Source organism: Salmo trutta, chromosome 34 (genome assembly GCF_901001165.1).
Source record: "Salmo trutta chromosome 34, fSalTru1.1, whole genome shotgun sequence".
NCBI lineage: Eukaryota > Metazoa > Chordata > Actinopteri > Salmoniformes > Salmonidae > Salmo > Salmo trutta.
The window spans coordinates 3,047,982-3,075,952 of record NC_042990.1 but is presented as its reverse complement, the minus strand read 5'-3'; the positions used below and the strand labels follow the sequence as shown (position 1 = coordinate 3,075,952).

General features: G+C 42.8%; 1 pseudogene; it reads right to left on the bottom strand.

Annotated features, from left to right (window-relative positions):
- Positions 1–10,882: 10,882 nt before the first annotated feature.
- On the bottom strand, positions 10,883–27,439 carry LOC115173119 (carnitine O-acetyltransferase-like; annotated as a pseudogene).
- Between the last annotated feature and the right edge of the window lie 532 nt (positions 27,440–27,971).

Genomic DNA, 27,971 nt, shown 5'->3' with positions numbered 1-27,971 from the left:
TCAGTGGATTCATTTCTCTCTGAAGACATGGTTAAGGGTAGTTAAGCAAAATCATTTAGACAGAGGTCAAACTGCTGAGTTGGCCCACATACGACCCCAGCTTCATCCCTGCAATTCAGGACAGCAGATTTAAACAACGGACACAGAAAGGCATCACATCATGCAGTACAATTATAAGGAATGGGGACCTAGATAACTTCCAGGACCTAAGAAAAAAAACATGGCTTGGATAAACAAGATTTTTACAGACACTATTTCTTAAGGGAGATAAAAGTGATTGACCCAACTATTCACTAATGCATACAACTTAGGGAGTAACAAAAAACATATTTCAAATATTTACTTGGGTATTTAATCCTCAAAGAAACATTCTACAAACTATATTAAAAAGAAAATGGGAGGAGGAACTTAACATTGAAATAACTGATGAAATATGGTTGAACATATTTGAGACTCAACAAAGCTCCACCAACTCAAAGTCATGGAGAGAATTCTGTTGGAAGAAAGTTATACGTTTCTTCATAACACCTAAACTGAAATCTCCCTACACCCTTATTGGAGAGAATGCGGGCTATCAAGGGTGGATCACTCTCATATCTTTTGGTCCTGCCCCGCAATCGAACATTACTGGGGAGAAATAAGATCTAACACTGGAAAAATAATGGGATTTGACATAGAACAAACATGAATGTCTTTGTATTTGGGTGAAATACCTGATAACTTACACACTAGAGAAAAGTACCTCTTGAAGGTCCTACTGGCAGCCAGTAAAAAGGCTATCACTAGGAAATGGCTACAAAAAGACCCTCCCACCGTGACACAATGGATAGATATTGTTAAAGAAACACACCATATGGTGTGTATGACCTTTTGCTTTAAGAACTCGAGAGGAGAGAGGTCAGGAATACTGGGAAAAATGGGTTTCACTGATAGACCACAAATGAGGTGTTGATAACCAATAAAAAAAAATGGAAATACTTATATATATATACACACACACATCTATAACATCCAACAATTTCAAAGATTTTACTGAGTTACAGTTCATATAAGGAAATCAGTAAACTGAAATACATTAATTAGGCCCTAATCTATGGATTTCACATGACTGGGAATAGATATGCATCTATTGGTCACAGATAACTTTAAAAAAAGGCAGGGGTGTGGATCAGAAAACCAGTCAGTATCTGGTGTGACCACCATTTGCCTTATGTAGCGCGACACATCTCCTTCGCAAAGAGTTGACCAGGCTGTTGAGTGTGGCCTGTAAACGTTGTCCCACTCCTATTCAATGGCTGTGCGAAGTTTCTGGATACTGGCAGGAACTGGTACACGTCGATCCAGAGCATCCCAAACATGCTCAATGGGTGACATGTATAGTGAGTATGCAGGACAGCTGGGACATTTTCAGCTTCCAAAAATTGTGTACAGATTCGTGCGACATGGGGTTGGGCTTATCATGCTGAAACAGGAGGTGATGGCGGCTGATGAATGACACGACAATGAGCCTCAGGATCTCGTCACGGTATCTCTGTGCATTCAAATTGCCATTGATAAAATGCAATTGTGTTAGTTGTCCGTAGCTTATACCTGCTGTTACGTTCCCCAGTTTCTGTGTTGTAGTTTGTATTTGTGAGTGTGTTTCAGGAAATGGCTTCCTGAAATTCTCCCCAAGCAGCTGATTGGTCGACCCCCATTGATGATTGGAGAGCTGACCCCGCCCCCTCGTCAGGACGCAGCTGTCTTCAATTACAGACTCCTGGAGCAATATAAGCCAGTGTTCTGTTGCTCAGAAGGGAACCAGATGATTGCTGAGAGAGGAGGCTGATTGCTAAGGGTTATATCCTGTATTGGTTGTGGCTCAGAGCAAGCTTCTTTGATGTCTTGTGTTGGTTGTTGTGAGAGAGAGAGAGCTAATTAGTGTGTGTGTGTGTGTGTGTGTGTGTGTGTGTGTGTGTGTGTGTGTGTGTGTGTGTGTGTGTGTGTGTGTGTGTGTGTGTGTGTGTGTGTGTGTGTGTGTGTGTGTGTGTGTGTGTGTGTGTGTGTGTGTGAGAGAGTAGGACGCAGTGTTTTGATGATTGACATTGTTTACTTACATTTGTGTTCTGTTTCATTTGTTCCCAGGGGGGAAGGCACCTAGGGAGTGCTTAGACAAGAGGCCTGCGGGCATACATAACCTGTAGTATTTACTGTCTTTACACACTAGGTAAGACCTGGGTGGACCATCCCCTGTATTTTGGTTAGTGCACCGGGTGGTGCTAGTTAGGTAAGTAGTGGGTAGGCAGGTAAGGTAGGAGAGGGGGCTTTGACATTTACTTTCTTTGCTTTGGTTCCGTCCAGCCCCTTTTCCCCAAATTATGGTGTAACGGAATAAATTCCTTGTAAATGGTAATTCTCTGCCTTTTGTCATCCTTACTCACACCTACAGTCCCATACCCCTTTCACACCACAGAGTTGAGTTGTGCACAAAATGTTTGAGAAATAAGCTTTTTGTGCTTCTGGAAGATTTCTGGGATCTTTTATTTCAGCTCATGAAACATGTTACATGTAGCGTTTACATTTTTGTTCAGTGTATTTGCAGATCCAAAACCTTGTAAGCAAAATGTTTAGCAACTTTATAACTCAGTCCTACTCCAGTACTGTCGACAGTATTCTGATACAAGGGCTCAATCACAAAGCTAACATCGCTTCTATCGACTCCATTATGTGCTCTATGCAATCTGCACCCATTGTGAAAATACAAAACACAATTGGAACAATGCCTAGATTGTACACTGTCATATAGGGAATGGAGTCAAATTTGGTAAAAAAAAATCCAGTCTTCCTCTAGCTGCGCTAGACAGTCTCATTCAACTTAAACTAGTACATTGTATGCCAGGCAAGGTTATAGTTTTGTGATTTTTCTAGTAATTATTATATATATTTTTTTTAAATCTACCCGTTTTTAGATTTTTATTTCAAGTTTAGTTTAAGTTCCGACTTGATTTACTAGTTTTTATTCAGTTTGATAACATATTTTGATATTATTTTGTTTCTGGTTTAGTGTTAGGGACAGAAAGTATAATGCATGAGGGGCTAGGAACCATTTAGACACTGAATGTACAAAACAGGAACACCTGCTCTTTCCATGTCAGAACCCCCAGGGGTATGCCAAAAAAAATGTGACTCACATTTAAAAAAAATTTTTAAATTCTTTTCAATCTTCACATTTTCAAACAGTACATATATATTTTCCAACGGGGATATACATTCGGGCGAGTTTCTTTTTTTGCCCGAGTAGCCTTGTTTCACTGCCAAAAATAAAATTAAACCATCTAGTGTTCAGCAAAATAACAATGTCAAAGACAGGTACCCTATTCAAATAATTAACATCCAATCACATTAACCGTTACTCTCTCACGGGAAATCTTCACTTTTGTGCAGACATTTAGAAACGAAACATGGCAATTTGAAAAATAAGCCATGGCAGTTTGAGCGAGAATAAAGATTACCTTTGAGTAGTAAGACATTTATAAAAGCAACAGATACCATTAATAAGAAGGGGCTAGAAGCGTCTTATATAGTGAGCTACCAAGTGGCTAGGACAGGCAAGCCCCATACTATTGTGGAGGACTTAATTCTTCCTGCTACCATGGGTATGGCTGAGACAATGCTGGGGAAAAGGACAAAAAAACTATACAGACAATTCCTTTATCAAACAACACTGATTCACGACGCATCAGTGACATGGCAGGAGATGTTTTGAAACAATTACTGCTTCGCATACAAGCCAGTGAATTACAGTTGAAGTCGGAAGTTTACATACACTTAGGTTGGAGTCATTAAAACTCGTTTCTGACCCACTCCACAAATTTCTTGTTAACAAACTATAGTTTTGGCAAGTTGGTTAGGACATCTACTTTGTGCATGACAAGTAATTTTTCCAACAATTGTTTACAGACAGATTATTTCACTTAACTCTCTGTATCACAATTCCAGTGGGTCAGATGTTTACATACACCAAGTTGACTGTGTCTTTAAACAGCTTGGAAAATTCCAGAAAATGATGTCATGGCTTTAGAAGCTTCTGATAGGCTAATTGACATCATTTGAGTCAATTGGAGGTGTATCTGTGGATGTATTTCAAGGCCTACCTTCAAACTCAGTGCCTCTTTGCTTGACATCATGGGAAAATCAAAAGAAATCAGCCAAGACCTCAGAAAAAAAATGGCCGACCTCCACAAGTCTGGTTCACCCCTGGGAGCAATTTCCAAACGCCTGAAGGTACCACGCTCATCTGTACAAACAATTGTACGCAAGTATAAACACAATGGGACCACGCAGCCGTCATACCGCTCAGGAAGGAGATGCATTCTGTCTCCTAGAGATGAACGTACTTTGGTGTGAAAAGTGCAAATCAATCCCAGAACAACAGCAAAGGACCTTGTGAAGATGCTGGAGGAAACAGGTACAAAAGTATTTATATCCACAGGAAAACGAGCCCTATTTCTACATAACCTGAATGGCCGCTCAGCAAGGAAGAAGCCACTGCTCCAAAACCGCCATAAAAAAGCCAGACTACGATTTGCAACTGCACATGGGGACAAAGATTGTACTTTTTGGAGAAATGTCCTCTGGTCTGATGAAACAAATATAGAACTGTTTGGCCATAATGACCATTGTTATGTTTGGAGGGAAAAGGGGGAGGCTTGCAAGCCGAAGAACGCCATCCCAACTGTGAAGCACGGGGGTGGCAGCATCATGTTGTGGGGGTGCTTTGCTGCAGGAGGGACTGGTGCACATCATGAGGAAGGAAAATGATGTGAATATATAGAAGCAACATCTCAAGACATCAGTCAGGAATTTAAAGCTTGGTTGTAAATGGGTCTTCCAAATGGACAATGACCCCAAGCACACTTTCAAAGTTGTGGCAAAATGGCTTAAGGACCACAAAGTCAAGGTATTGGAGTGGCCATCACAAAGCCCTGACCTCAATCCTATAGAAAATTTGTGGGCATAACTGAAAGAGCGTGTGCGAGCAAGGAGGCCTACAAACCTGAGTCAGTTACACCAGCTCTGTCAGGAGGAATGGGCCAAAATTCACCCAACTTATTGTGGGAAGCTTTTGGAAGGCTACACGAAATGTTTGACCCAGGTTAAACAATTTAAAGGCAATGCTACCAAATACTAATTGAGTGTATGTAATCTTCTGACCCACTGGGAATGTGATGAAAGAAATTAAAGCTGAAATAAATCATTCTCTCTACTATTATTCTGAAATTTCACATTCTTAAAATAAAGTGGTGATCCTAACTGACCTAAGACAGGGAATTTTTACTAGAATTAAATATCAGGAATTGTGAAAAACTGAGTTTAAATTTATTTGGCTAAGGTGTATGCAAACTTCCGACTTCAACTGTATATGCGTTATAGCTGGATGAGTCAATAGACGTGGCGGGCCTGGCACAGCTCCTCGTACATGTCCATTACGTTTATGGGGGGTCAAATAAGGAAGACATCCTTTTCTGCAAACCACTGGAAACCAGGACAACATGAGAGGATTTTGTTAAAGTACTGGACAGCTTTGTGACATCAAATGAACTTTGCTGGTTAAGATGTGTTGGTATCTTTACTGATGGCGCAAAAGCCATGACATAGTGGAGTGGTAACGAGCATGCAAGCAGTTGCTCCAGATGCCACTTGGGTACACTGCAGTTTCCACGAGAGCCTCCTGCTGCCAAGGGAATGCCTTACACCTTTAAAGACGTTTTGGACACTACAGTGAAAATGGTTAACTTTGTTAAAGCAAGGCCACTGAACTCTCATGTATTTTCTGCATTATGCAATGATATGGGCAGTGACCATGTAACGCGTTTACAACATACACAATATGTGCGGGTTATCAAGGGGCAAGGTGTTGACACGTTTTTTTTTAAATTGAGAGACGAGCTTAAAGTTTTCTTTACTGAACATAATTTTCACTTGTCTGACCGCTTGCATGATGACGAGTTTCTCACACGACTGGCCTATCTGGGTGATGTTCTTTCTCGCCTGAATGATCTGAATCTAGGATTACATGAACTCTCTGCAATTATACTCAATGTGCGGGACAAAATTGAGGCTATGATTAAGAAGTTGGAGCTCTTTTCTGTCTGCATTAACAGGGACAACCCACAGGTCTTTCCATCACTGTATGATTTTTTTGTGTGCAAATGAGCTCAAGCTTACGCACAATGTCAAATGTGATATAGCGAAGCACCTGAGTGAGCTGTGGGTGCAATTACGCAGATAAACTCAGCAAAAAAAAGAATACGTCCTCTTTTCAGGACCCGGTCTTTCAAAGATCATTCGTAAAAAAACAAATAACTTCACAGATCTTCATTGTAAAGGGTTTATACATTGTTTTCCATGCATGTTCAATGAACCATAAACAATTAATGAACATGCACTTGTGGAACGGTCGTTAAGACACTAACAGCTTACAGACGGTAGGCAATTAAGGTCACAGTTATGAAAACTTAGGACACTAAAGAGGCCATTCTACTGACTCTAAAAAACACCAAAAGAAAGATGTCCAGGGTCCCTGGTCATCTGCGTGAACATGCCTTAGGCATGCTGCAAGGAGGCATGTGGACTGCAGATGTGGCCAAGGCAGTAAATTGCAATGTCCGTACTGTGAGACGCCTAAGACAGCGCTACAGGGAGACAGGACAGACAGCTGATCATCCTCGCAGTGGCAGACCACGTTAGCCTTCCCTGTAGCTCAGTTGGTAGAGCATGGTGTTTGCAACACCAGGGTTGTGGGTTCGATTCCCACGGGGGGCCAGCACAGAAAAAAAAAAATGCATGAAATTGTATGAAATGTATGCATTCCCTACTGTAAGTCACTCTGGATAAGAGTGTCTGCTAAATGACAAAAAAAAAAAATGGAACAACACCTGCACAGGATCGGTACGTCCGAACATCACACCTGCTGGACAGGTACGGGATGGCAACAACTGCCCGAGTTACACCAGGAACGCACAATCAGTGCTCAGACTGTCTGCAGTAGACAGAGAGGCTGGACTGAGGGCTTGTAGGCTTGTTGTAAGGCAGGTCCTCACTGGCAACAATGTCGCCTATGGGCACAAACCCACCGTCGCTGGACAAGACTGGCAAAAAGTGGTCTTCACTGACGAGTTGCAGTTTTGTCTCGATCGATTTGGAGGTGGAGGTCCATCATGGTCTGGGGCGGTGTGTCACAGCATCATCTGACTGAGCTTGTTGTCATTGCAGGCAATCTCAATGCTGTGTGTTACAGGGAAAACATCCTCCCTTATGTGGTACCCTTCCTGCAGGCTCATCCTGACATGACCCTCCGGCATGACAATGCCACCAGCCACACTGCTCGTTCCGTGCGTGATTTCCTGCAAGACAGGGAATGCCAGTGTTCTGCCGTGGCCAGTGAAGAGCCCGGATCTCAATCCCATTGAGCACGTCTGGGATTCTCGGCCCTCACTAGCATGAAAACTCTGACAGATGTTTCTTTTTAATTTTTTTAAATCCCCCCTTTTCTCCCCAATTTCGTGGTATCCAATTGGTAGTTACAGTCTTGTCTCGTCGCTGCAACTCGGACTCGGGAGAGGCGAAGGTCAAGAGTCGTGTGTCCTCTGAAACACAACCCAACCAAGCTGAACTGCTTCTTGACACAATGCCCACTTAACCCGGAAGCCAGCCGCACCAATGTGTGGAGGAAACACCGTACACCTAGCGACCGTGTCAGCGTGCGCTACACCTGGCTCGCCACAGTAGTCGCTAGCGCGCAATGGGACAAGGACATCCCTGCCGGCCAAACCCTCCCAATTGGCTGGGCCAATTGTGCGCCACCCCATGGGTCTCTCGGTCACGGCCGGTTGCGACAGAGCCTGGACTCAAACCTAGAATCTCTAGTGGCACAGCTAGCACTGCGATGCAGTGCATTAGACCACTGCGCCACTCAGGAGGCACTGTCAGATATTTCTGGGATGACTATCGAACACGGACCCTAGTGGCCCTCTGGCTTAACTCCAGCCCCGACAAGGTTATTAAAGGAAAACTTCCAAAATGTTTAACTTCATATTCATGATCTTCAGCACCACCCCAAAATCAACATACTGCGCATTCGAAAAGTATTCAGACCCCTTGACTTTTTCTACATTGTTGCGTTACAGCCTTTTTTTAATGTGTTAAATACATTTTTTAAATCCTCAATCTACACAAAATAACACATTATGACAAAGCAAAAACTACTTTATTTACAAAAGTATTCAGACCCTTTGCTATGAGACTCAAAATTGAGCTCAGGTGCATCCTGTTTCCATTGATCATCCTTGAGATGATTTGAGTCCAACTTTGGTAAATTCAATTGATTGGGCATGATTTGGTAAGATACAAACTTGTCTTTATAATGTCTCACAGTTGACAGTGCATGTCAGAGCAAAAAATGAATTGTCTGTAGAGTTCTGAGACATGATTGTGTCGAGGCACAGATCTGGGGAAGGGTACCAAAAAATGTCTGCAGCTTTGAAGGTCCCCAAGAACACAGTGGCCTCCATCATTCTAAAATGGAAGAAGTTTGGAACCACCAAAACTCTTCCTAGAGCTGGCTGCCCAGCAAAACTGAGCAATCGGGGGAAAAGGGCCTTGGTCAGGGAGGTGACCAAGACCCCGATGGTCACTCTGACAGAGCTCCAGAGTTCCTTTGTGGAGATGGGAAGGACAACCATCTCTGCAGCACTCCACCAATCAGGCCTTTATGGTAGAGTGGCCAGACGGGATGCCACTCCTCAGTAAAAGGCACATGACAGCCCGCTCTGAGTTTGCCAAAAGGCAAAGGACTCTCAGACCATAAGAAACAATATTCTCTGGTCTGATGAAACCAAGAGTGAACTCTTTGGCCTGAATGCCAAATGTCACATCTGGAAGAAACTAGGCACCACTCATCACCTGGCCAATACCATCCCTACGGTGAAGCACGGTGGTGGTAGACTAATCAGGATCGAGGGAAAGATGAACGGAGCAAAGTACAGAGAGATTAAACCCTTCTCAGACTGGGGCAAAGGTTCACCTTCCAGCAGGACAATGACCCTAAGCACACACCCAAGACAACACAGGAGTGGCTTCGGGAAAAGTCTCTGAATGTCCTTGAGTGGCCCAGCCAGTGCCCGATCAAACATCTCTGGAGAGACCTGAAAATAGCTGTGCAGCGATGCTCCCCATTCAACCTGACAGAGCTTGAGAGGATCTGCAGAGAAGAATGGGAGAAACTCCCCAAATACAGGTTTTCCAAGCATGTAGTGTCTTACCCAAGAAGACTCGAGGCTGTAATCTCTGCCAAAGGTGCTTCAACAAAGTACTGAATACGTATGTAAATGTGATATTTCAGTTTTGATTAATACATTTGCAAAAATTTCTAAAAACATGTTTTTGCTTTGGCATTATGGGGTAGTGCATAGATTGATGAGAAAAACAACTTTAATACATTTTTGGAATAAAGCTGTAACATAAATGTGGAAAAAGGGGTCTGAATACTTTCCGAATGCCCTGCATTTCATAGAAATGTGGAAACACTGGACAGTTATTTTTGTTAGGTTCTAATTCTCAGAGTAAAAACTCAACGGACATTATGAAAGCTTAACCAAGTTTTTTTCTTCCCAGAGGGTCAATACAGCTGCACTTAGACATAGACATTGTTCTCACAAGCACTGATATTTAACGCTTTCTCTATGCTGAGTCTCTTCCTACACATCTGAACAAACATTCTCTCTTTATTACTTAAGTAATACGGGCCATAAACTTTTTTCTCCCTTAACGTGACCTGATCTCGACCCCCCTTCATCACTAATCCATGGCTCTCTCCCCTTATCAATGCCTGCCACGTGATCGTTTTCCCTACACTCAAAGCCTAATTTCCCCCACCATATACTTTCCTCCTATAGATAACCATTCACTTCTGGTGTAGACCCTCTAAACCTAAGCAATCCCTCATTGACTTGAATAAGTATATTTCATATTCTCAGAACCCAACACTAATGTCTGTATTTGATCATGGCAACACTACAGAACTTGTTTTTGTTTTCTGTTTCTTTTGTATTGCTTATTATTATTATTATTATTATTATTATTATTATTATTATTATTATTATTATTATTATTCCTTTAAAAAAATCTAGTAGGTAATGTGCTGGACATTGGCCTTGTTTGGGTGGGCTACCTGGCCCTCTTCTGGTGGACCCATCCCCTTGCGGCCCTCTGCTCCGGCCCTGACCCAATTCACTTGACAACAAACAGATATGCACGGGCTTGGGGGTTTGTGCCATTTGTGGGCAAGAATGCTTGATTTTGCTGCGGTAATTCTGACATCTTGCATGGCAATATGCAATGATTTTCTCCAATCTTTCGTGAAAATGCGCTGACGAGGGAAAATGTTTATTGAAGTGTAGTTTGATTGAACCATATTATGTGGTAAAGGTGCAGTGATTGGATTAAATTGCGACCCCACTATTTGTACTGTTGTGATGGGTCAGTTTTATGTGATAATATTGCGATGATTTGATTGGTCAAATTTCAAGCCCTCACATAATATGCAGGGAATTGTTGATTTTGCTACACATTTTGCAATCGCGGAATCCTGGAGGGACTGTACAAGGACAACAAATTCCTGATGTAAACATGATTATCTGTCTAGATCAATGGCACTGTGATGACTTTAATAAGCTAAGTGACCACAAAAAGATAATACTAAACTACATGTAAATGGAGAGGGACACATTAGACACAATATAATATTGCATTATCTGACACTCACCTTGAAATGACATAATCATTTCCTGTCATTGGAATGAATGTTGCAATACTGTCAACTTCCACTGGAGTTATACTTTACCTATCCTGTTCTCAGTTTCCAGTGGATGGCCAGCCCATAAGCAGTGTCCATGAACAGTCTGGACACGCTCAGTCCCTCCTCAATGGCCTGAAGTTTCAAGCCCAGCAGGTGGCGGTCGATGGACTGTCCTTTGAGTACCTGATTAGAAAGGTAGTTAGGTGACGGAAAAGTGACACAAAATACTGAGAGTATGGCAGCAGAAGCATTTAGTTACCTGATCAGTAAGAGCGACGTAGGTCTCTACGGCCTTTCTGAGCAATTCCAGCTTTGCAACACAAACAGAGAATCAATACGCACCAATAATGTAAACGCCGGGTCATATAGGGTCATAATCCCCTGTAAACCTGCCATGTATTGTTGACTTTATTAATAACTGAAAGAAGTTGTTTTTCTCAGCCACCCATGAAACAAGAGATTGTGTTGTGCCTTCGGTTTATCAAACAGCCACTAAATCCAGAATCCTTCATTTGTGAAACTGCCACGTCCGTTTGGGATATTAAAACGATATAAATCAAAAACAAACACTTCCCCCCCTCGTACACTGCAAAGACGCTGAGGGGCGAAAAGTGGTGCCGTTTCCACAAATCCTGAATTAATATATAAGCTCAATTACATTTCGATTTTAGTCATATAGCAGCCACTCTTATCCAGAGCGACGTTACAATCAGAGCATTCCACTAAGGTAGTTAAAACAACGCCAGATTGGTTGACAATGGTTAAAACAGCTATTAGTATCAGGGCTCAACATTAACGCTTGTCCAGGACAAGTAAAAAAAAACATTGACAGACAAGCAGAATATATATTTACATTACCAGTCAAAAGTTTGGACACACCTACTCATTCCAGGCTTTTTCTTTATTTTTACTATTTTCTACATTGTAGAATAGTAGTGAAGACATCAAAACTATGAAATAACACATGGAATCATGTAGTAACCAAAAAAAGTGTTAACATTTTTTTTAATGTTTTTTTATTTGAGATTCTTCAAAGTAGCCACCTTTGCCTTGATGACAGCTTTGCACACTCTTGGCATTGTCTTAACCAGCCACCTGGAACGCATTTCAATTAACAGGTGTGCCTTGTTAAAAGTTAATTTGTGGAATTTCTTTCCTTCTTAATGCGTTTGAGCCAATCAGTTGTGTTGTGACAAGGGTAGGGGTGGTATACAGAAGATAGCCCTATTTGGTAATAGACCAAGTCCATATTATGGCAAGAACAGCTCAAATAAGCAAAGAGAAATGACAGGCCATCATTACTTTAAGACATGAAGGTCAGTCAATATATACATTTCAAGAACTTTGAAAGTTTCTTCAAGTGCAGTCGCAAAAATCATCAAGCGCAAAAATGAAACTGGCTCTCATGAGGATCGCCACAGGAATGGAAGACCCAGAGTTACCTCTGCTGCAGAGGATAAGTTAATTAGTTACCAGCCTCAGAAATTGCAGCCCAAAAAAATGCTTGAGAGTTCAAGTAACAGACACATCTCAACATCAACTGTTCAGAGGAGACTGTGTGAATCAGGCCTTCATGGTCAAATTGCTGCAAAGAAACCACTACTAAAGGACACCAGTAGGAAGAAGAGACTTGCTTGGGCCAAAAAACATGAGCAATGGACATTAGACCGGTGGAAATCTGTCCAAATCTGAGATTTTTGGTTCCAACCGGTGTGTCTTTGTGAGACGCAGAGTAGGTGAACAGATGATATCCACATGTGTGGTTCCCACCGTGAAGCATGGAGGAGGAGATGTGATGGTGTGGGGGTTATTTGCTGGTGACACTGTCAGTGATTTATTTAGAATTCAAGGCACACTGAACCCGCATGGCGACCACAGCATTCTGCAGCGATACACCATCCCATCTGGTTTGCGCATAGTGGAACTCTTTCTTTTACAGGATAATGACCCAACACACCTCCAGGCTGTGTAAGGGTCATTTTACCAAGAAGGAGAGTGATGGAGTGCTGCATCAGATGACCTGGCCTCCACAATCACCCAACCTCAACCCAATTGAGATGAGTTGGACCGCAGAATGAAGGAACAGCAGCCAACAAGTGCTCAGCATATGTGGGAACTCCTTCAAGACTATTGGAAAAGCATTCCAGGTGAAGCTGGTTGAGAGAATGCCGAGAGTGCCTTGATGACAGCTTTGCACAATGTAAGGACCAACGCATAGTATGACGGGCCCTCCGAGGCATGGGCGCTTGGCAAGCCGTCTGGGCGTAAACTCTCGACAAACCGGCAGAGGCATGGGAGCCTGGTGAGCCCACTGAGGCATAGGAGCCTGACAATCCCGCTGCGGCGTTCGAGCCCGATGATCCGGCAGAGATGTAGCAGCCTGACGAGCAGGCTGGGCATAAAAACCTTAAAAACCTTCCAAGCCAACCGGGGCAAGAACCTCTCGAGCTAGCTAGGGTGTGACAGCCCGATGAGCTGGCTTAGGCAGCCCCGGTTCTATCAACGTCACCCCCAACCGGAACGCCATTACATCCCAATGTTTTGTATAGTAGTTTCAGCATTCTGTAGGGATCGATGCCGGAGATGAGAAGCAGGTACGGGGAGTCAACATTTAATCAGGAACAAACAGTTAACAAGACAGGCACAGCTTCGGCACACAGGGACATACGACAGTCAATGCTGAAGCAGGGAACAGAGCGGGGAACCAGACATAATACAGGGAAGGTAATGACAGAGGTGATAGAGTCCAGGTGAGTCCAATAATCGCTGATGCGCATGACGGGGGAAAGGCAGGTGTGCGTAATAATGGTGGAATTAAAAAATAAACCTTGAATGAGTAGGTGTGTCCAAACTTTTGACTGGTACTCTATATTGTCTGAATGGAAAAGTACATTTGTTTATAACCAACAAATCACAATTTCAAACAATTACTCCAATCAGAATTGGATCAGTGTCTTCCGGATTCAAAGTTTTGCGACCTGCTATCCCAATTTCTGTAGAGCGCATCAGAGTAGAATTGTATTGCATTGACCGGCACCAACGGTCATGAAAATCCTGGAAAAGCCATGGAGTGTGAATCACCTGATCGCAAAAAGTATTCAGACCCCTTGACTTTTTCCACATTTTGTTAGGTTACAGCCTTATTCTAAAATGTATTAAATCGTTTTTCCCCCTCATTAATCTACACACAATACCCCATAATGACAAAGCAAAAACAGTTTAGACATTTTGCTATTAAAACAAATACAAAATCTGAAATATCACATTTACATAAGTATTCAGACCCTTTACTTTGTTGAAGCACCTTTGGCAGCGATTACAGCCTCGAGTCTTCTTGGCTATGATGCTACAAGCTTGGCACACCTGTATATGGGGAGTTTCTCCCAATGTTCTCTACAGATCCTCTCAACTGCAGTCACGTTGGATGTGGAGCATTGCTGCACAGCTGTTTTCAGGTCTATTCAGAGATGTTCGATCAGGTTCAAGTCTGGGCTCTGGCTGGGCCACACAAGGACATTCAGAGACTTGTCCCGAAGCACTCCTGCGTTGTCTTGGCTGTGTGCTTAAGGTTGTTGTCCTGTTGAAAGGTGAACCTTCACCCCAGTCTGAGGTCCTGAGCGCTCTGGAGCAGGTTCTCTGTACTTTGCTCCATTCATCTTTGCCTCAATCCTGACTAGTCTCCCAGTCCATGCAGCTGAAAAACATCCCCACAGCATGATGCTGCCACCACCATGCTTCACCGTAGGGATGGTGCCAGGTTTCCTCCAGACGTGACGCTTGGTATTCTGGCCAAAGAGTTCAATCTTGGTTTCATCAGACCAGAGAATCTTGTTTCTCATGATCTGAGAGTCTTTAGGTGCCTTTTGGCAAACTCCAAGCGGGCTGTCATGTGCCTTTTACTGAGGAGTGGCTTCCGTCTGGCCACTCTACCATAAAGGCCTAATTGGTGGAGTGCTGCAGAGATGGTTGTCTTTCTAGAAGGTCCTCCCATCTCCACAGAGGAACTCTAGAGCTCTGTCACAGTGACGAAGGCCCTTCTCTCCCGATTGATCAGTTTGGCCGGGTGGCCAGCTTTTGGAAGAGTCTTGGTGGTTCCAAACTTTTTCCATTTAAGAATGATGGAGGCCACTGTGTTCTTGGGGACCTTCAGTGCTGCAGCCATTTTTTGGTACCATTCCTCAGATCTGTGCCTTGACACAATCCTGTCTCGGAGCTCTATGGACAATTCCTTCGACCTCATGTCTTGGTTTTTGCTCTGTAATGCACTGTCAACAGTGAGACATTATTTAAACAGGTGTGTGCCTTTCCAAATCATGCCCAATCAATTGAATTTACCACAGGTGGACTCCAATGAAGTTGTAGAAACATCTCAAAGATGATAAATGGAAACAGGATGCACCTGAGCTCAATTTCGAGTCTCATAGCAAAGGGTCTGAATACTTATGTAAATAAGGTATTTCTGGTTTTAATTTTGACTAAATATGCAAACATTTCTAGGGGTCTGAATACTTTCCAAAGGCACTGTTAACCAATGCTACATACTCCTATTGTAAAACTCTCTCTCAAATGCTCAATAATGGGACTTGAGAAATAAACCTGACACCATTCGAAAGGTGTGATTCCACTCTATTCAACATTGTGACAAATATTCTAGCCTAATTGACGAATACCTCACATGCTGTTAATAGATCATCTGAATATTTTAGGTTATAGATAAACATGCCATAGTTAATTACCTTGCTTTGAAGTAGTACATTTTAGTCATTTAGCAGACGCTCTTATCCAGAGCGACTTACAGTAGTGAATGCATACATTTCGTACATTTTTTTCCCCCCGTACTGGTCCCCCGTGGGAATCGAACCCACTATCCTGGTGTTGCAAACACCATGTTCTACCAACTGAGCCACACGGGACAAGTAGTCATTTGATCTCTAATTCATTGAATGAGGCAATTATTTTATAAAGACATAAAAAAGTATTTGTTTAAAATATTGCAAAATTACATAGGTAGTAAGGGGGCCCAACCACCCGTCAGGAGTGCCTTAAAGGGGCAGTGTTGTAGTCTTGAATATGCAAAGAAGCCAATAGGCACACTGTTGTCTGATTATCTATGGTAATAATAATGCCTTTTATTTTGGAAAGTGATTCCTTGCATCATACAATGATGTAAAAATAGTGTTATAGACCACTTTTTAACTGACTGGATCTTTCTCTCCCACTTGTCCAAAGGACATGTCAAGCCCTGAGTATGATTCTCACCGAGATAGTGGGGTCGTCAAAGGCAAGCACAAACTTGAGCATTTGATTGGTGGGAGAGCGGATGTAGTCTGTGCGGCCCCCTCGAAACATCCTTTGGGAGGCGATGTCACAGGAGGCACAGACCTCATTGTGAACTCTGATGGAGAGAAGGAGAAAGGGAGAGCAGGGGTGCGTTCAGTTTGCTTCAACGTTTGCTACGTTCCGTGACGCTTTGAACTGAATGACCCGTTTGCCCAAAACGGTGCACAATGATCTTTGACAGCCTTTGAGGTATGCTTGCTCCCATTTGGTGAGTGTGGTGAGGTATGGCCTTATCAATATGGGTGTGACCATCTGAAATCCCAAAACTCGTGCAGCACACCATATAGTTACTTCCCTTTGGGCCACCATAATCACAACGTTTTTAAACCGGATGTTCAGTACAGTACCGTTTCAGTTGAATTCAATGTTGTGCAACATTCTGTCGTACTGAACGCAATTCAGATATTGGATATGGACAATAATTGCTGCTAATCACAATTAATTTACAGAAAAGTCTTGATTTGAAAATGCAGATATTCTACATTTTCAGAAAGTTGGCTGCCAATAACATATATTGTCTCATTTATTTACTATGAGAATATAATGCTTCTTGTATGAACATTTACTAGCACGTCTATGAAAATCCGTACCACAAAGTGTGAAAACAACAACAACTGCACACATATTATCCTTATTATTGCATAGAGTATCCTGGTTTGAGGCTGAATGCCTTTTGTAAGTGATTCCTATGAGCTTACTTGTAGTAGGCCAGCTGCAGTGCCACCTGAATGAAGGAGTTGGGACTCACGTTGTGCCGTTTGGGCAACTCCTTCCCAAACCTCTGAAAGTCGAAGCACCGGATATCCAGGTCATTGATCAGTCTGGGGGGAAAAGTATGGCAAAATTAAAATGACAAATTCAAATTCCATGAATAAAGCATCAAAGTGGAAGTGCTGATCTAGGATCAGTTTTTGCCTTGTAGATTATAATGAATGTCCCTGATCCAATATCAGGGACATTCACTCTAATGGGATACAAATGTATCGACAGTTGTCAGTTTGGCCACAGGATGGCAGCACATGGTCTGAACCCAGGATAACACAGCCAGCTCAGGATCACAAACAATTACTTAAAATAGAATAAGGAGGTTAGGGGGCACTAAAGCCAACCAGAGCCGTCTTACACTTCTGACCGTGTTTTCTAAAGGTTAAACCAACACTGAGGGCAGATAATCACGTTTACACGCCTCCATTTGCTTTGGTCCGTGTCACTTTCATTTCAGCTCAGAGCCGTGTTGAATTTCATAGCAAAGCAAACATCGACTACACAGAGGCTGAGCGTTTTCTTATCATTGTAGTATCACCTAGTACACCAATGCACTCGACAGTGTTAGTACTGTAGTCTGTGTCAAACCAGTCAGTATGCGCACCATATAAATTAACTGCATATTTATAGATTCAATAAAGCCTCTATGATATGTAACAACACAGGAGTGAGGAAATAATGCATGATAATAATTGCATAGGGTATGCAAACTCACATATCAAAGTTTTGCTTGGTATGCTCGATATCTCTTAATCTCACAGTCAATGTTGAAGTAAAGCTTCTTGGGCATCTGAAGAGGGATCAAAGGGGTTTTCTTTGGGTCAGGTTTCTTACTGAAGAGAGAAGACCAAGGATAAATGTTAATTGGCATTGTGTGTGTGTGTGTTTTTTTATTGTTTGACTCATTGTTTCTCTTCTGATAAACCTCAACTACAAGTTGTTTGCAATCCTGAGAAACTGAGGTGAATACTGTATACATACATACTGTATGTAATTGAGCAAGTAATGCAGCAAAAGTAGATAAGACCTTCCCCTGTGTTATCGGACCAGTATTGTAGAATGTGATCCGGAAGAGTAGCTATTGGTGGACCTTCAGCCGTGGCCTGCTCATACAGAAGCCCCCATGAGTCATCCTCACCCACCACAAACTAGGAGAGAGGAAGGAATAGTGGAAGAGAAAGAATTCATTCATTTACCAACAACTGTTGCTTAGTCCATGAACTTTTTTGCTGATTGATTTATTTTATTTCAGTGTCATACACCATTTGGTGCCCAGCCCATATGGGCTAACAAGACACTATCCATAAAGTACTTCTGCAAAATGTGATCTATGATTGGTTGGTCGTTTGGTTAATTGTACTGCTCCACTCACCTGCTGTCACAGCCGTCGTAGTGAACAATCCAAGGCGCAGCGTGTTGAGTGCTCATTCTTAATTTATTTTATGAGAACACTTAAACAGCAAAATAACAACGACCAACAGTTCCGTCAGGTAAAACAACTGAATGGAAAATAACCACCCACAAAACCCAAAGGAAAACAGGCTGCCTAAGTATGGCTTCCAATCAGAGACAACGAAAGACACCTGCCTCTGATTGGAAACCATACTCAGCCAAACATAGAAAACGAAGCATAGAAAATGAAAACTAGAACAAATTCCCCTTGAACCAAAAAACCCCAAAGCACACAAAACAACCTCCCTGCCATGCCCTGACCATTCTACTATGGCAAATGACCCTTTTCACTGGTCAGGACGTGACACCTGCAGTGTTTTGTCAAACCAACGATTGCCGCTGTTCAAGTGTGTCCCGCCCACATGCAGGATTTGAGCTGCCATGCGACTGGAGTGCCTGTCAGTCAAGGTCAAAGTAACATAGAACTGCATGACTAACTCATCTCATAATCCAAAACACATCAGTCAGCCGTAACCAATTAACCTGTTGGTGCTAGGGGGCAGTATTTGCACGGCCGGATAAAAAAATGTACCCGATTTAAACTGGTTACTACTCTTGCCCAGAAACGAGAATATGCATATAATTAGTAGATTTGGATAGAAAACACTCTAAAGTTTCTAAAACTGTTTGAATGGTGTCTGTGAGTATAACAGAACTCATATGGCAGGCTAAAACCTGAGAAGATTCCATACAGAAAGTGCCCTGTCTGACAATTTGTTCTCCTTCTGTGGCATCTCTATCAAAAATACAGCATCCCTGCTGTAACGTGACATTTTCTAAGGCTTCCATTGGCTCTCAGAAGGCGCCAGAAAGTGTAATGGGGTGTCTGCAGTCTCTGGGCGAAGTACAGGAGCTCCGTTTGTGAGTGGTCAGCCTGGGAACAGTGACACTGGAGATGCGCGTCCACGAGACTACTCCATTTTTTTCTTTCAGCCTTTGAATGAATACAACGTCACCCTTTTGAAGTATTATCGCTATTTTACGAGAAAAATAGCATAAAAATTGATTTTAAACAGCGTTTGACATGCTTCGAAGTACGGTAATGGATTATTTTGAATTTTTTTGTCACGAAATGCGCTCGCGCGTCACCCTTCGGATACTGACCTGAACGCACGAACAAAACGGAGCCATTTGAATATAACTATGGATTATTTGGAACCAAAACAACATTTGTTGTTGAAGTAGAAGTCCTGGGAGTGCATTCTGACGAAGAACAGCAAAGGTAATCCAATTTTTCTTATAGTAAATCTGAGTTTGGTGAGGGCCAAACTTGGTGGGTGTCAAAATAGCTAGCCGTGATGGCCGGGCTATGTACTCAGAATATTGCATAATGTGCTTTCGCCGAAAAGCTATTTTAAAATCTGACATAGCGATTGCATAAAGGAGTTCGGTATCTATAATTCTTAAAATAATTGTTATGCATTTTGTGAACGTTATTCATGAGTAATTTAGTAAATTCACCGGAAGTTTGAGGTGGGTATGCTAGTTCTGAACATCACATGCTAATGTAAAAAGCTGTTTTTTGATATAAATATGAACTTGATTGAACAAAACATGCATGTATTGTATAACATAATGTCCTAGGAGTGTCATCTGATGAAGATCAACAAAGGTTAGTGCTGCATTTAGCTGTGGTTTTGGTTTTTGTGACATATGCTTGCTTTGAAAATGGCAGTTTGATTATTTTTGGCAGGGTACTCTCTTGACATAATCTAATGTTTTGCTTTTGCTGTAAAGCCTTTTTGAAATCGGACAATGTGGTTAGATTAACGAGAGTCTTATCTTTCAAATGGTGTAAAATAGTCCTATGTTTGAGAACCTTGAATTATGACATTTTGTGGTTTAAAATTTGGCGCTCTGATTTGTCAATGGCTGTTGAATAGTGTGGGACGAGGTTTTAAGTGCTCAAGAGAGGTTTTAAGTGCTTAACAAGTCCCTGGCGTGTCAAATGTAAATGAGCAAAAATAATTCATACTGTACAGCAATTACAAAAATAGTAACAAAGGATGGGTGAAATAATAATAATAATAATTTGGTTGTATAAATATTTGAGAAGAGGAAATGGAGAGAGAATTCATAACAATAATAATTAGGAGGGTGCTTACATTTGTCCAAGTGTATATTATACATGTGAATTGGAAATAATTGTTTGGCATATCCCACTCCCCCAGAGACACCCTCGGAGAGTGGAGTCAGAGCCAGGGATCAGCCATTATTGGCGGCGACCCTGGAAAAATTAGAGAAAAGGGAAAGGGGGATACCTAGTCAGTTGTACAACTGAATGCATTCAACTAAAATGTGTCTTCCGCATTTAACCCAACCCCTCTGAATTAGAGAGGTGCGGGGGGCTGCCATAATCGACATCCATGACTTCATTGGATGGGGAACAGTGGGTTAACTGCCTTGCTTAGGGGCAGAACGACAGATTTTTACCTTGTCTGCTCGGGGATTTGATTCAGCAACCTATCGATTACTGGCCCAACACTCTTAACCAATAGAGCGCTTGTGGAGGAGAAAGAGAAGAACATGGCTCATACCTATCATCTGAGACCCTCATGACTGGAGAGTCCAGACACAAGGTGAAAAGTCCCTTCTCAATCGCTCGCACTGACTCCTTGTTCAATTTATATGTGTAAGAAAAAGAGGGAGAACATGGAAGAAAGGTTAAGAGGTGAAGCACTGAGAGAAGAGTCCCCCTAAGCCCTTACTGAAGGTAATAAAAAATACAAATTTTTGGACTTCATAGACCTAGCATTTGAAAACAGTGTCGTGCCTCTGTATTCCACACCCTGGACGTCCCATACTTTAGGTATTTTTATGGTATGTATAGTATAATGCTGTGTTCTATCATCTGTCTACCTTTGAGCAGGTGGCTGCAGGCCTGGCACCAGGTCTGGCGGTGCTCACTGGTCAGGATGCCCATCACAGGAGCTGGGCATGGATCTGTCTCTCTGTCATCCGGGAGCCGTCACTGTTGTACACGTCCAGCTGAAAGCACTTGGGGAGCAGAATAGAGAATTGAATTGTGATACGGAAAAGCCAATCCATGCTTTTGTCACTTCAAGATTAGATTACAGCAATGACCTACTTTCCACCTACCCAAATATGGCACTAGGCCTTAATAAACTTCAGTTAGTGCAGATTACAGCTGTGAGAATCTTGACTAGATCCCCAAAATGTCAGTACATTGCTCAAGTGCTAGCCTCTGGCTTCCTGTAAAGGCTAGGGCTGATTTCAAGGTTTTACTTTAAACCTACAAAGCATATGCATATTCTTGGTACCATTTGAAAGGAAACGCTTTGAATTTTGGGGAAATGTGAATGGAATGTAGGAGAATATAACATAATAGATCTGGTAAAAGATAATACAAAGAAAAAACCAACCGTTCTTTTGTATTTTTTTTGTACCATCATTTTGAAATGCAAGAGAAAGGCCATCATGTATTATTCCAGCCCAGCTGCAATTTAGATGTTGGCTACTAGATGGCAGCAGTGTATGTGCAACGTTTTAGACTGATCCAATAAACCATTGTATTTCTGTTCAAAATGTTGTATTAGGACTGCCCAAACGTGCCTAGTTGGTTTATTAATAACTTTTCATGTTCAAAACTGTGCACTCTCCTCAAACAATAGCATGGTGTTCTTTAATTGTAATAGCTACTGTAACTTGGACAGTGCAGTTAGATTAATAGGAATTTAAGCTTTCTGCAAATATCAGATATGTATATGTCCTGGGAAATGTTCTTGTTACTTACAACCTCATGCTAATCTCATTAGTCTAAGTTAGCTCAACGTCCTGCAGGGGACCCATCGATCCTGAAGAAGTTATAAGTAACCAACAATACAGTTAAGAAAATACAGAAAAAAAGTAAGAAATAAAAGTAACAAATAATTAAAGAGCAGCAGTAAATAACAATAGCGAGGCTATATACAGGGGGTACCGGTACAGAGTCAATGTGCGGGGGCACCGGTTAGTTGAGGTAATATGTACATGTAGGTAGAGCTACTAAAGTGATTGTGCATAGATAATAGCAGAGAGTAGCAACAGTGTAGAAGGGGGGGAAATGAAAATAGTTTGGGTATCCATTTGATTAGATGTTCAGGAGTCTTATGGATTGGGGGTAAAAGCTGTTTAGAAGCATATTGGACCTAGACTTGGTGCGAGAGAATAGTTTATGACTGGGGTGGCTGGAGTCTTTGACAATTTTTAGGGCCTTCCTCTGACACCGCCTGGTTGAGAGGTCCTGGATGGCAGGAAGCTTGGCTCCGGTGATGTACTGGGCCGAACGCACTACCCTCTATAGTGCCTTGAGGTTGGAGGCCGAGCCATTGCCATACCAGGCATTGATGCAACCCGTCAGGATGGTCTCGGTGGTGCAGCTGTAGAACCTTTTGAGGATCTGAGGACCCATGCCAAATCTTTTCAGTCTCCTGAGGGGGAATAGGTTTTGTCATGCCTCTTCACGTCTGTCCTGGTGTGCTTCGACTATGTTAGTTGGTTGGTGATGTGGACGCCAAGGAACTTGAAGCTCTCAACCTGCTCCACTACAGCCCCGTTGATGAGAATAGAGGTCCTCCTTTTCCTGTGGTCCACAATAATCTCCTTTGTCTTAATCACGTTGAGGGAGAGGTTGTTGCCCTTGCACCACACAGTCAGGTCTCTGACCTCCTCCCTATAGGCTGTCTCGTCGTTGTCGGTGATCAGGCCCACCACTGTTGTGTCATCGGCAAACTTAATGATGGTGTTGGAGTCGTGCCTGGCCGTGCAGTCATGAGTGAACAGGGAGTACAGGAGGGGACTGAGCATGCAGCCCTGAGGGGCCCCCATGTTGAGGATCAGTGTGGCGGGTGTGTTGTTACCTATCGTTACCACTTGGAGGCGACCTGTCAGGAAGTCCAGGATCCAGTTGCAGAGGGAGGTGTTTAGTCCCACAGACCTTAGTGATGAGCTTTGAGAGCACTATGGTGTTGAACGCTGAGCTGTAGTCAATGAATAGCATTCTCACATTATCAAAGCACAAGGCAAGACCCAAATGCAGACACAGGAGGCAGATGGTTGGAGTCTTACAATGTTTATTAATCCAAAGGGGTAGGCAAGAGAACGGTAGTGGACAGGCAAAAAGGTCAAAGCCAGATCAGAGTCCAGGAGGTACAGAATGGCAGACAGGCTCGTGGTCAAGGCAGGCAGAATGGTCAGGCAGACGGGTACAAAGTCCAGAAACAGGCAAGGGTCAACACCGGGAGCATTAGGAAAAGGAGAATGCAAAAAGCAGGAGAACGGGAAAAACGCTGGTTGACTTGGAAACATACAAGACGAACTGGTACAGAGAGACAGGAAACACAGGGATAAATACACTGGTGAAAATGTGTTTTTGGGATAATGGTGTTATGTGGAGCCATGACCAGCCTTTCAAAGCACTTCATGGCTATAGTGCTACGGGTCAGTAATCATTTAGGCAGGTTACCTTAGTGTTCTTGGGCACAGGGACTATGGTGGTCTGCTTGAAACATGTTGGTATTAAAGACTCAGACAGGGAGAGGTTGAAAATATCAGTGAAGACACTCGCCAGTTGGTCAGTGCATGCTCAGAGTACACATCCTGGTAATCTGTCTGGCCCTGCATCCTTGTGAATGTTGTCCTGTTTAAAGGTCTCACATCGGCTGTGGAGAGCGCGATCACACAGTCGTCCGGAACAGCTGATGTTCTCATGCATGTTTCAGTGTTACTTGCCTCGAAGCGAGCATAGAAGTTATTTAGCTTGTCTGGTAGGCTCGTGTCAATGGGCAGCTCTCGGCTGTGCTTCCCTTTGTAGTCTGTAAAAGTTTGCAAGCCCTGCCACATCCGACGAACGTCGGAGCCGGTGTAGTATGATTCGATCTTAGTCCTGTTTTGATGCTTTTCCTGTTTGTTGGTTCGTCAGAGGGCATAGCGGGATTTCTTGTAAGCTTCCGGGTGAGTCCCTCTCCTTGAAAGCGGCAGCTCTACCCTTTCGCTCAGTGGGGATGTTGCTTGTAATCCATGGCTTCTGGTTGGGGTATGTACGTACAGTCACTGTGGGGACGACGTCATCGATGCACTTATTGATGAAGCCAGTGACTGATGTGGTGTACTCCTCAATGCCATCGGAAGAATCCCAGAACATATTCCAGTCTGTGCTAGCAAAACAGTCCTGTAGTTTAGCATCTGCTTCATCTGACCGAGTCACTGGGGCTTCCTGCTTGAATTTCTGCTTGTATGCCGGAATCAGGAGGATAGAATTATGGTCAGATTTGCCAAATGGAGGGCGAGGGAGAGCTTTGTATGCGTTTCTGTGTGTGGAGTAAAGGTGGTCTAGAGTTTTTTTCCATCTGGTTGCACATTTAACATGCTGATAGAAATTAGGTAAAACTGATTTAAGTTTCCCTACATTAATGTCCCCGGCCACTAGGAGCATCGCCTCTGGATGAGCGTTTCCCTGTTTGCTTATGGCAGTATACAGCTCATTGAGTGTGGTCTTAGTGCCAGCATCGGGCTGTGGTGGTATGTAGAAGGCTACGGAAAAATACAGATGAAAACTCTCTAGGTAGATAGTGTGGTCTACAGCTTATCATGAGATACTCTACCTCAGGCGAGCAAAACCTCGAGACTTCCTTAGATATCGTGCACCAGCTGTTGTTTACAAATATACATAGCCCGCCACTCCTTGTCTTATTAGAGGCTGCTATTCTATCCTGTCGATAGAGTGTATAACCCGCCAGCTGTATGTTATTAATGTCGTCGTTCAGCCACGACTCTGTGAAACATAAGATATTACAGTTTTTAATGTCCCGTTGGTAAAATATATGTGCTTTTAGTTCATCCCATTTATTTTCCAGGGATTGTACGTTGGCTACCAGTACGGATGGCAAAGGCAGATTAGCCACTAGTCGCCTGATCCTCACAAGGCACCCCGAACTTCTTTCCTCACAATCTCCGTCTCTTTCTCCTGCGAGCGACGAGGATGAGGGCCTGTTCGGGTGTCTGCAGTAAATATCTCCCATCCCACTCATTAAATAAACATTATTTGTCCAATTTAAGGTGAGTAATCGCTGTTCTGATGTCCAGAAGCTCTTTTCGGTCATAAGAGACAGTAGCAGCAACATTATGTACAAAACTAGTTACGAACAATGCAAAAAAAAAAAAAAAAAAGCACGGTTCATTAAAAGTCAATAAAACGGCAGCCATCCTTTCCGGTGCCATTATACAGTAAAGAAGGATTTTTTTAGCCTTGAGACAATTGAGACATGGATTGTATATGTGTGCCATTCAGAGGGTGAATGGGCAAGACAAAAGATTGTCTTTGAACGGGGTATGGTAGTAGGTGCCAGGCGCACTGGTTTGTGTCAAGAACTGTAACGTTGCTGGGTTTTTCACACTCAACAGTTTCCTGTGTGTATCAAGAATGGTCCACCACCCAAAGGACATCAAGCCAACTTGACACAACTGTGGGAAGCATTGGAGTCAACATGGACCCGCATCCCTGTGGAACGCTTTCAACACTTTGTAGAGTTCATGCCCTGACAAATTGAGGCTGTTCTGAGGGCCAAAAGGGGGGGTACAACTCAATATTAGGAAGGTGTTCTTAATGTTCTATACACTCAGTGTAGGATACAGATCTATGAAATAACATCTCTAAACCAGAGGAGCCTCAACTTAAAAGGCAGCCATCACCCCTTTCATGTGACAATCTGTCAGTAGTTGTACCGGAGTAGGTTGTGCTCACTCTCTACTCAGCAAATCCACAGGTGCAAGTGCTGAGTGTGTGTACATCATCCATCTAGAATCATGTCAACACTGTCTGTGACTGTCTGTGTACAGTCAGTAAACCGGCCTGCTCCTCTCGTATCTCACAGGGACATTGTGCCTACCGCTATGGCAGTATTCTGCCGGCTGGCACTCACACACGCTGGCCCCTCCAGTCTGAGAAGTCCCACTTAGGCAGGGAGATGGCTGGGTTAGAATGCATGGGCAGGGGCTGTCTGCTCTCCAGGTACGCCCACTGCACCCACCAGTCATATATCTACAATAGAGGACAGAGAAGAGAACAACAGAAAAACAACTCTCAATCATGCAGGACAGTCCAGAAAGGAGGGCAGCTGTGGAAAGGCAATTTGAGCCATAGAGTGAACTTGAAATTAGCACCATGCATTGTGTGTACTATAAAGTGTCATCCAAAACGGATATTTTCTTATCTCACTCTATTTACGTGAAAATCAGTCGGTTACAAATTGTGCACAATTTCCCACATTGTTTGCATACCCAATTGTTTAAGTGTCTAGCTCGTCTCTCCAGTCCCTCTTGAAGTTGCGGACCGAGTCCCCCCTCTCCACAAAACTTTTGGATCTTCTTGCGGGTGTGGACCAGCTCTTCTTCAGGTATCAGGGGCTCCAGTGCTCATAGGTACCCCTGCAGAGTCTGGGCCAGCGGGGGCACCGGTTGGACGGGCACTGAGGAGTAAAAGCATCACTCCTGGCTGGATCCAGACACACCCTACATGCATGTCCAGATAAACAATGTTGAGTGTAGTCAGATGAGTAATAAGATGAGTTGATATGTGGTTTGAACATTTCTGTTATTTAGGGTCACCTAGGGCTATTACTTTAATAAATGGGGAAACTTCATTTGATTCGTATTAATGTCCATTCTGTACGTTACCCGTACCTTTTCAATGGGCCGCTTGGTGCATCCTGGGTACACTCCTTCAAGGAGTCAATAGAATGCTAGCTTATAAACCCAACATTTGCATGAATTACTTGAACAAGAAGCACAACATTACAAATCTTTTCCCGAGATGTGAGATAATAAACTTCTCTGTGATACCGTATATCTTTGAAATCGTGGCATTATGAACTTTAAAGGAAAATAGGCCGGTTTCTCGACTATTGCTGCGTTCACAACATCTCATAATTGAAATACCAGCATAAGACTGAGAAAAATCCACTTGAACACCCCTCCAACTGGTAGTTACCTTAGGGAAACTCGTCGATCATCTCCGTGCTCTGAGTTTCCCACTTGCACCTCTGACATCATTTGTCAAAAAAAAAACAGCAGGATCTTCAGTAGTTGTTTTTTATGGTAAGAAAATAATACAAATTGTTGATCCAAAATTGATTCTGTTCATCTTCCTTTTGATTTAGAAAGTGAAAGGCGCTCTGGGTATACTTTCTACAGTGCATTCGGAAAGTATTCAGATCTGTTGACTTTTTCCACATTTTGTTACGTTACAGCCTTACTCTAAAATTGATTCAATAAAAAAAATCCTCAATCTGCACACAATACCCCATAATGACAAAGCGAAACAGGTTTTTAGAATTTTTTGCAAGGTTATTAAAAATTGTATTAAAAATCAATACATCTTGCGACAGAATTGCCTGCAATGCTTTGGCCGTGAAGTCCTGCAGATCCAATAACCTTTTAGCTGCATTCACAATGATATCCAATTTCTCCGACTTCTTATTAGTTTGGTGCATACAGTTCACTACCTGCGCAATGAAGCTAAACAATCCATCCTAGTTAAAAAAATCCTATAGGATTAGTGATTTTTCCAATAGAATTCTAT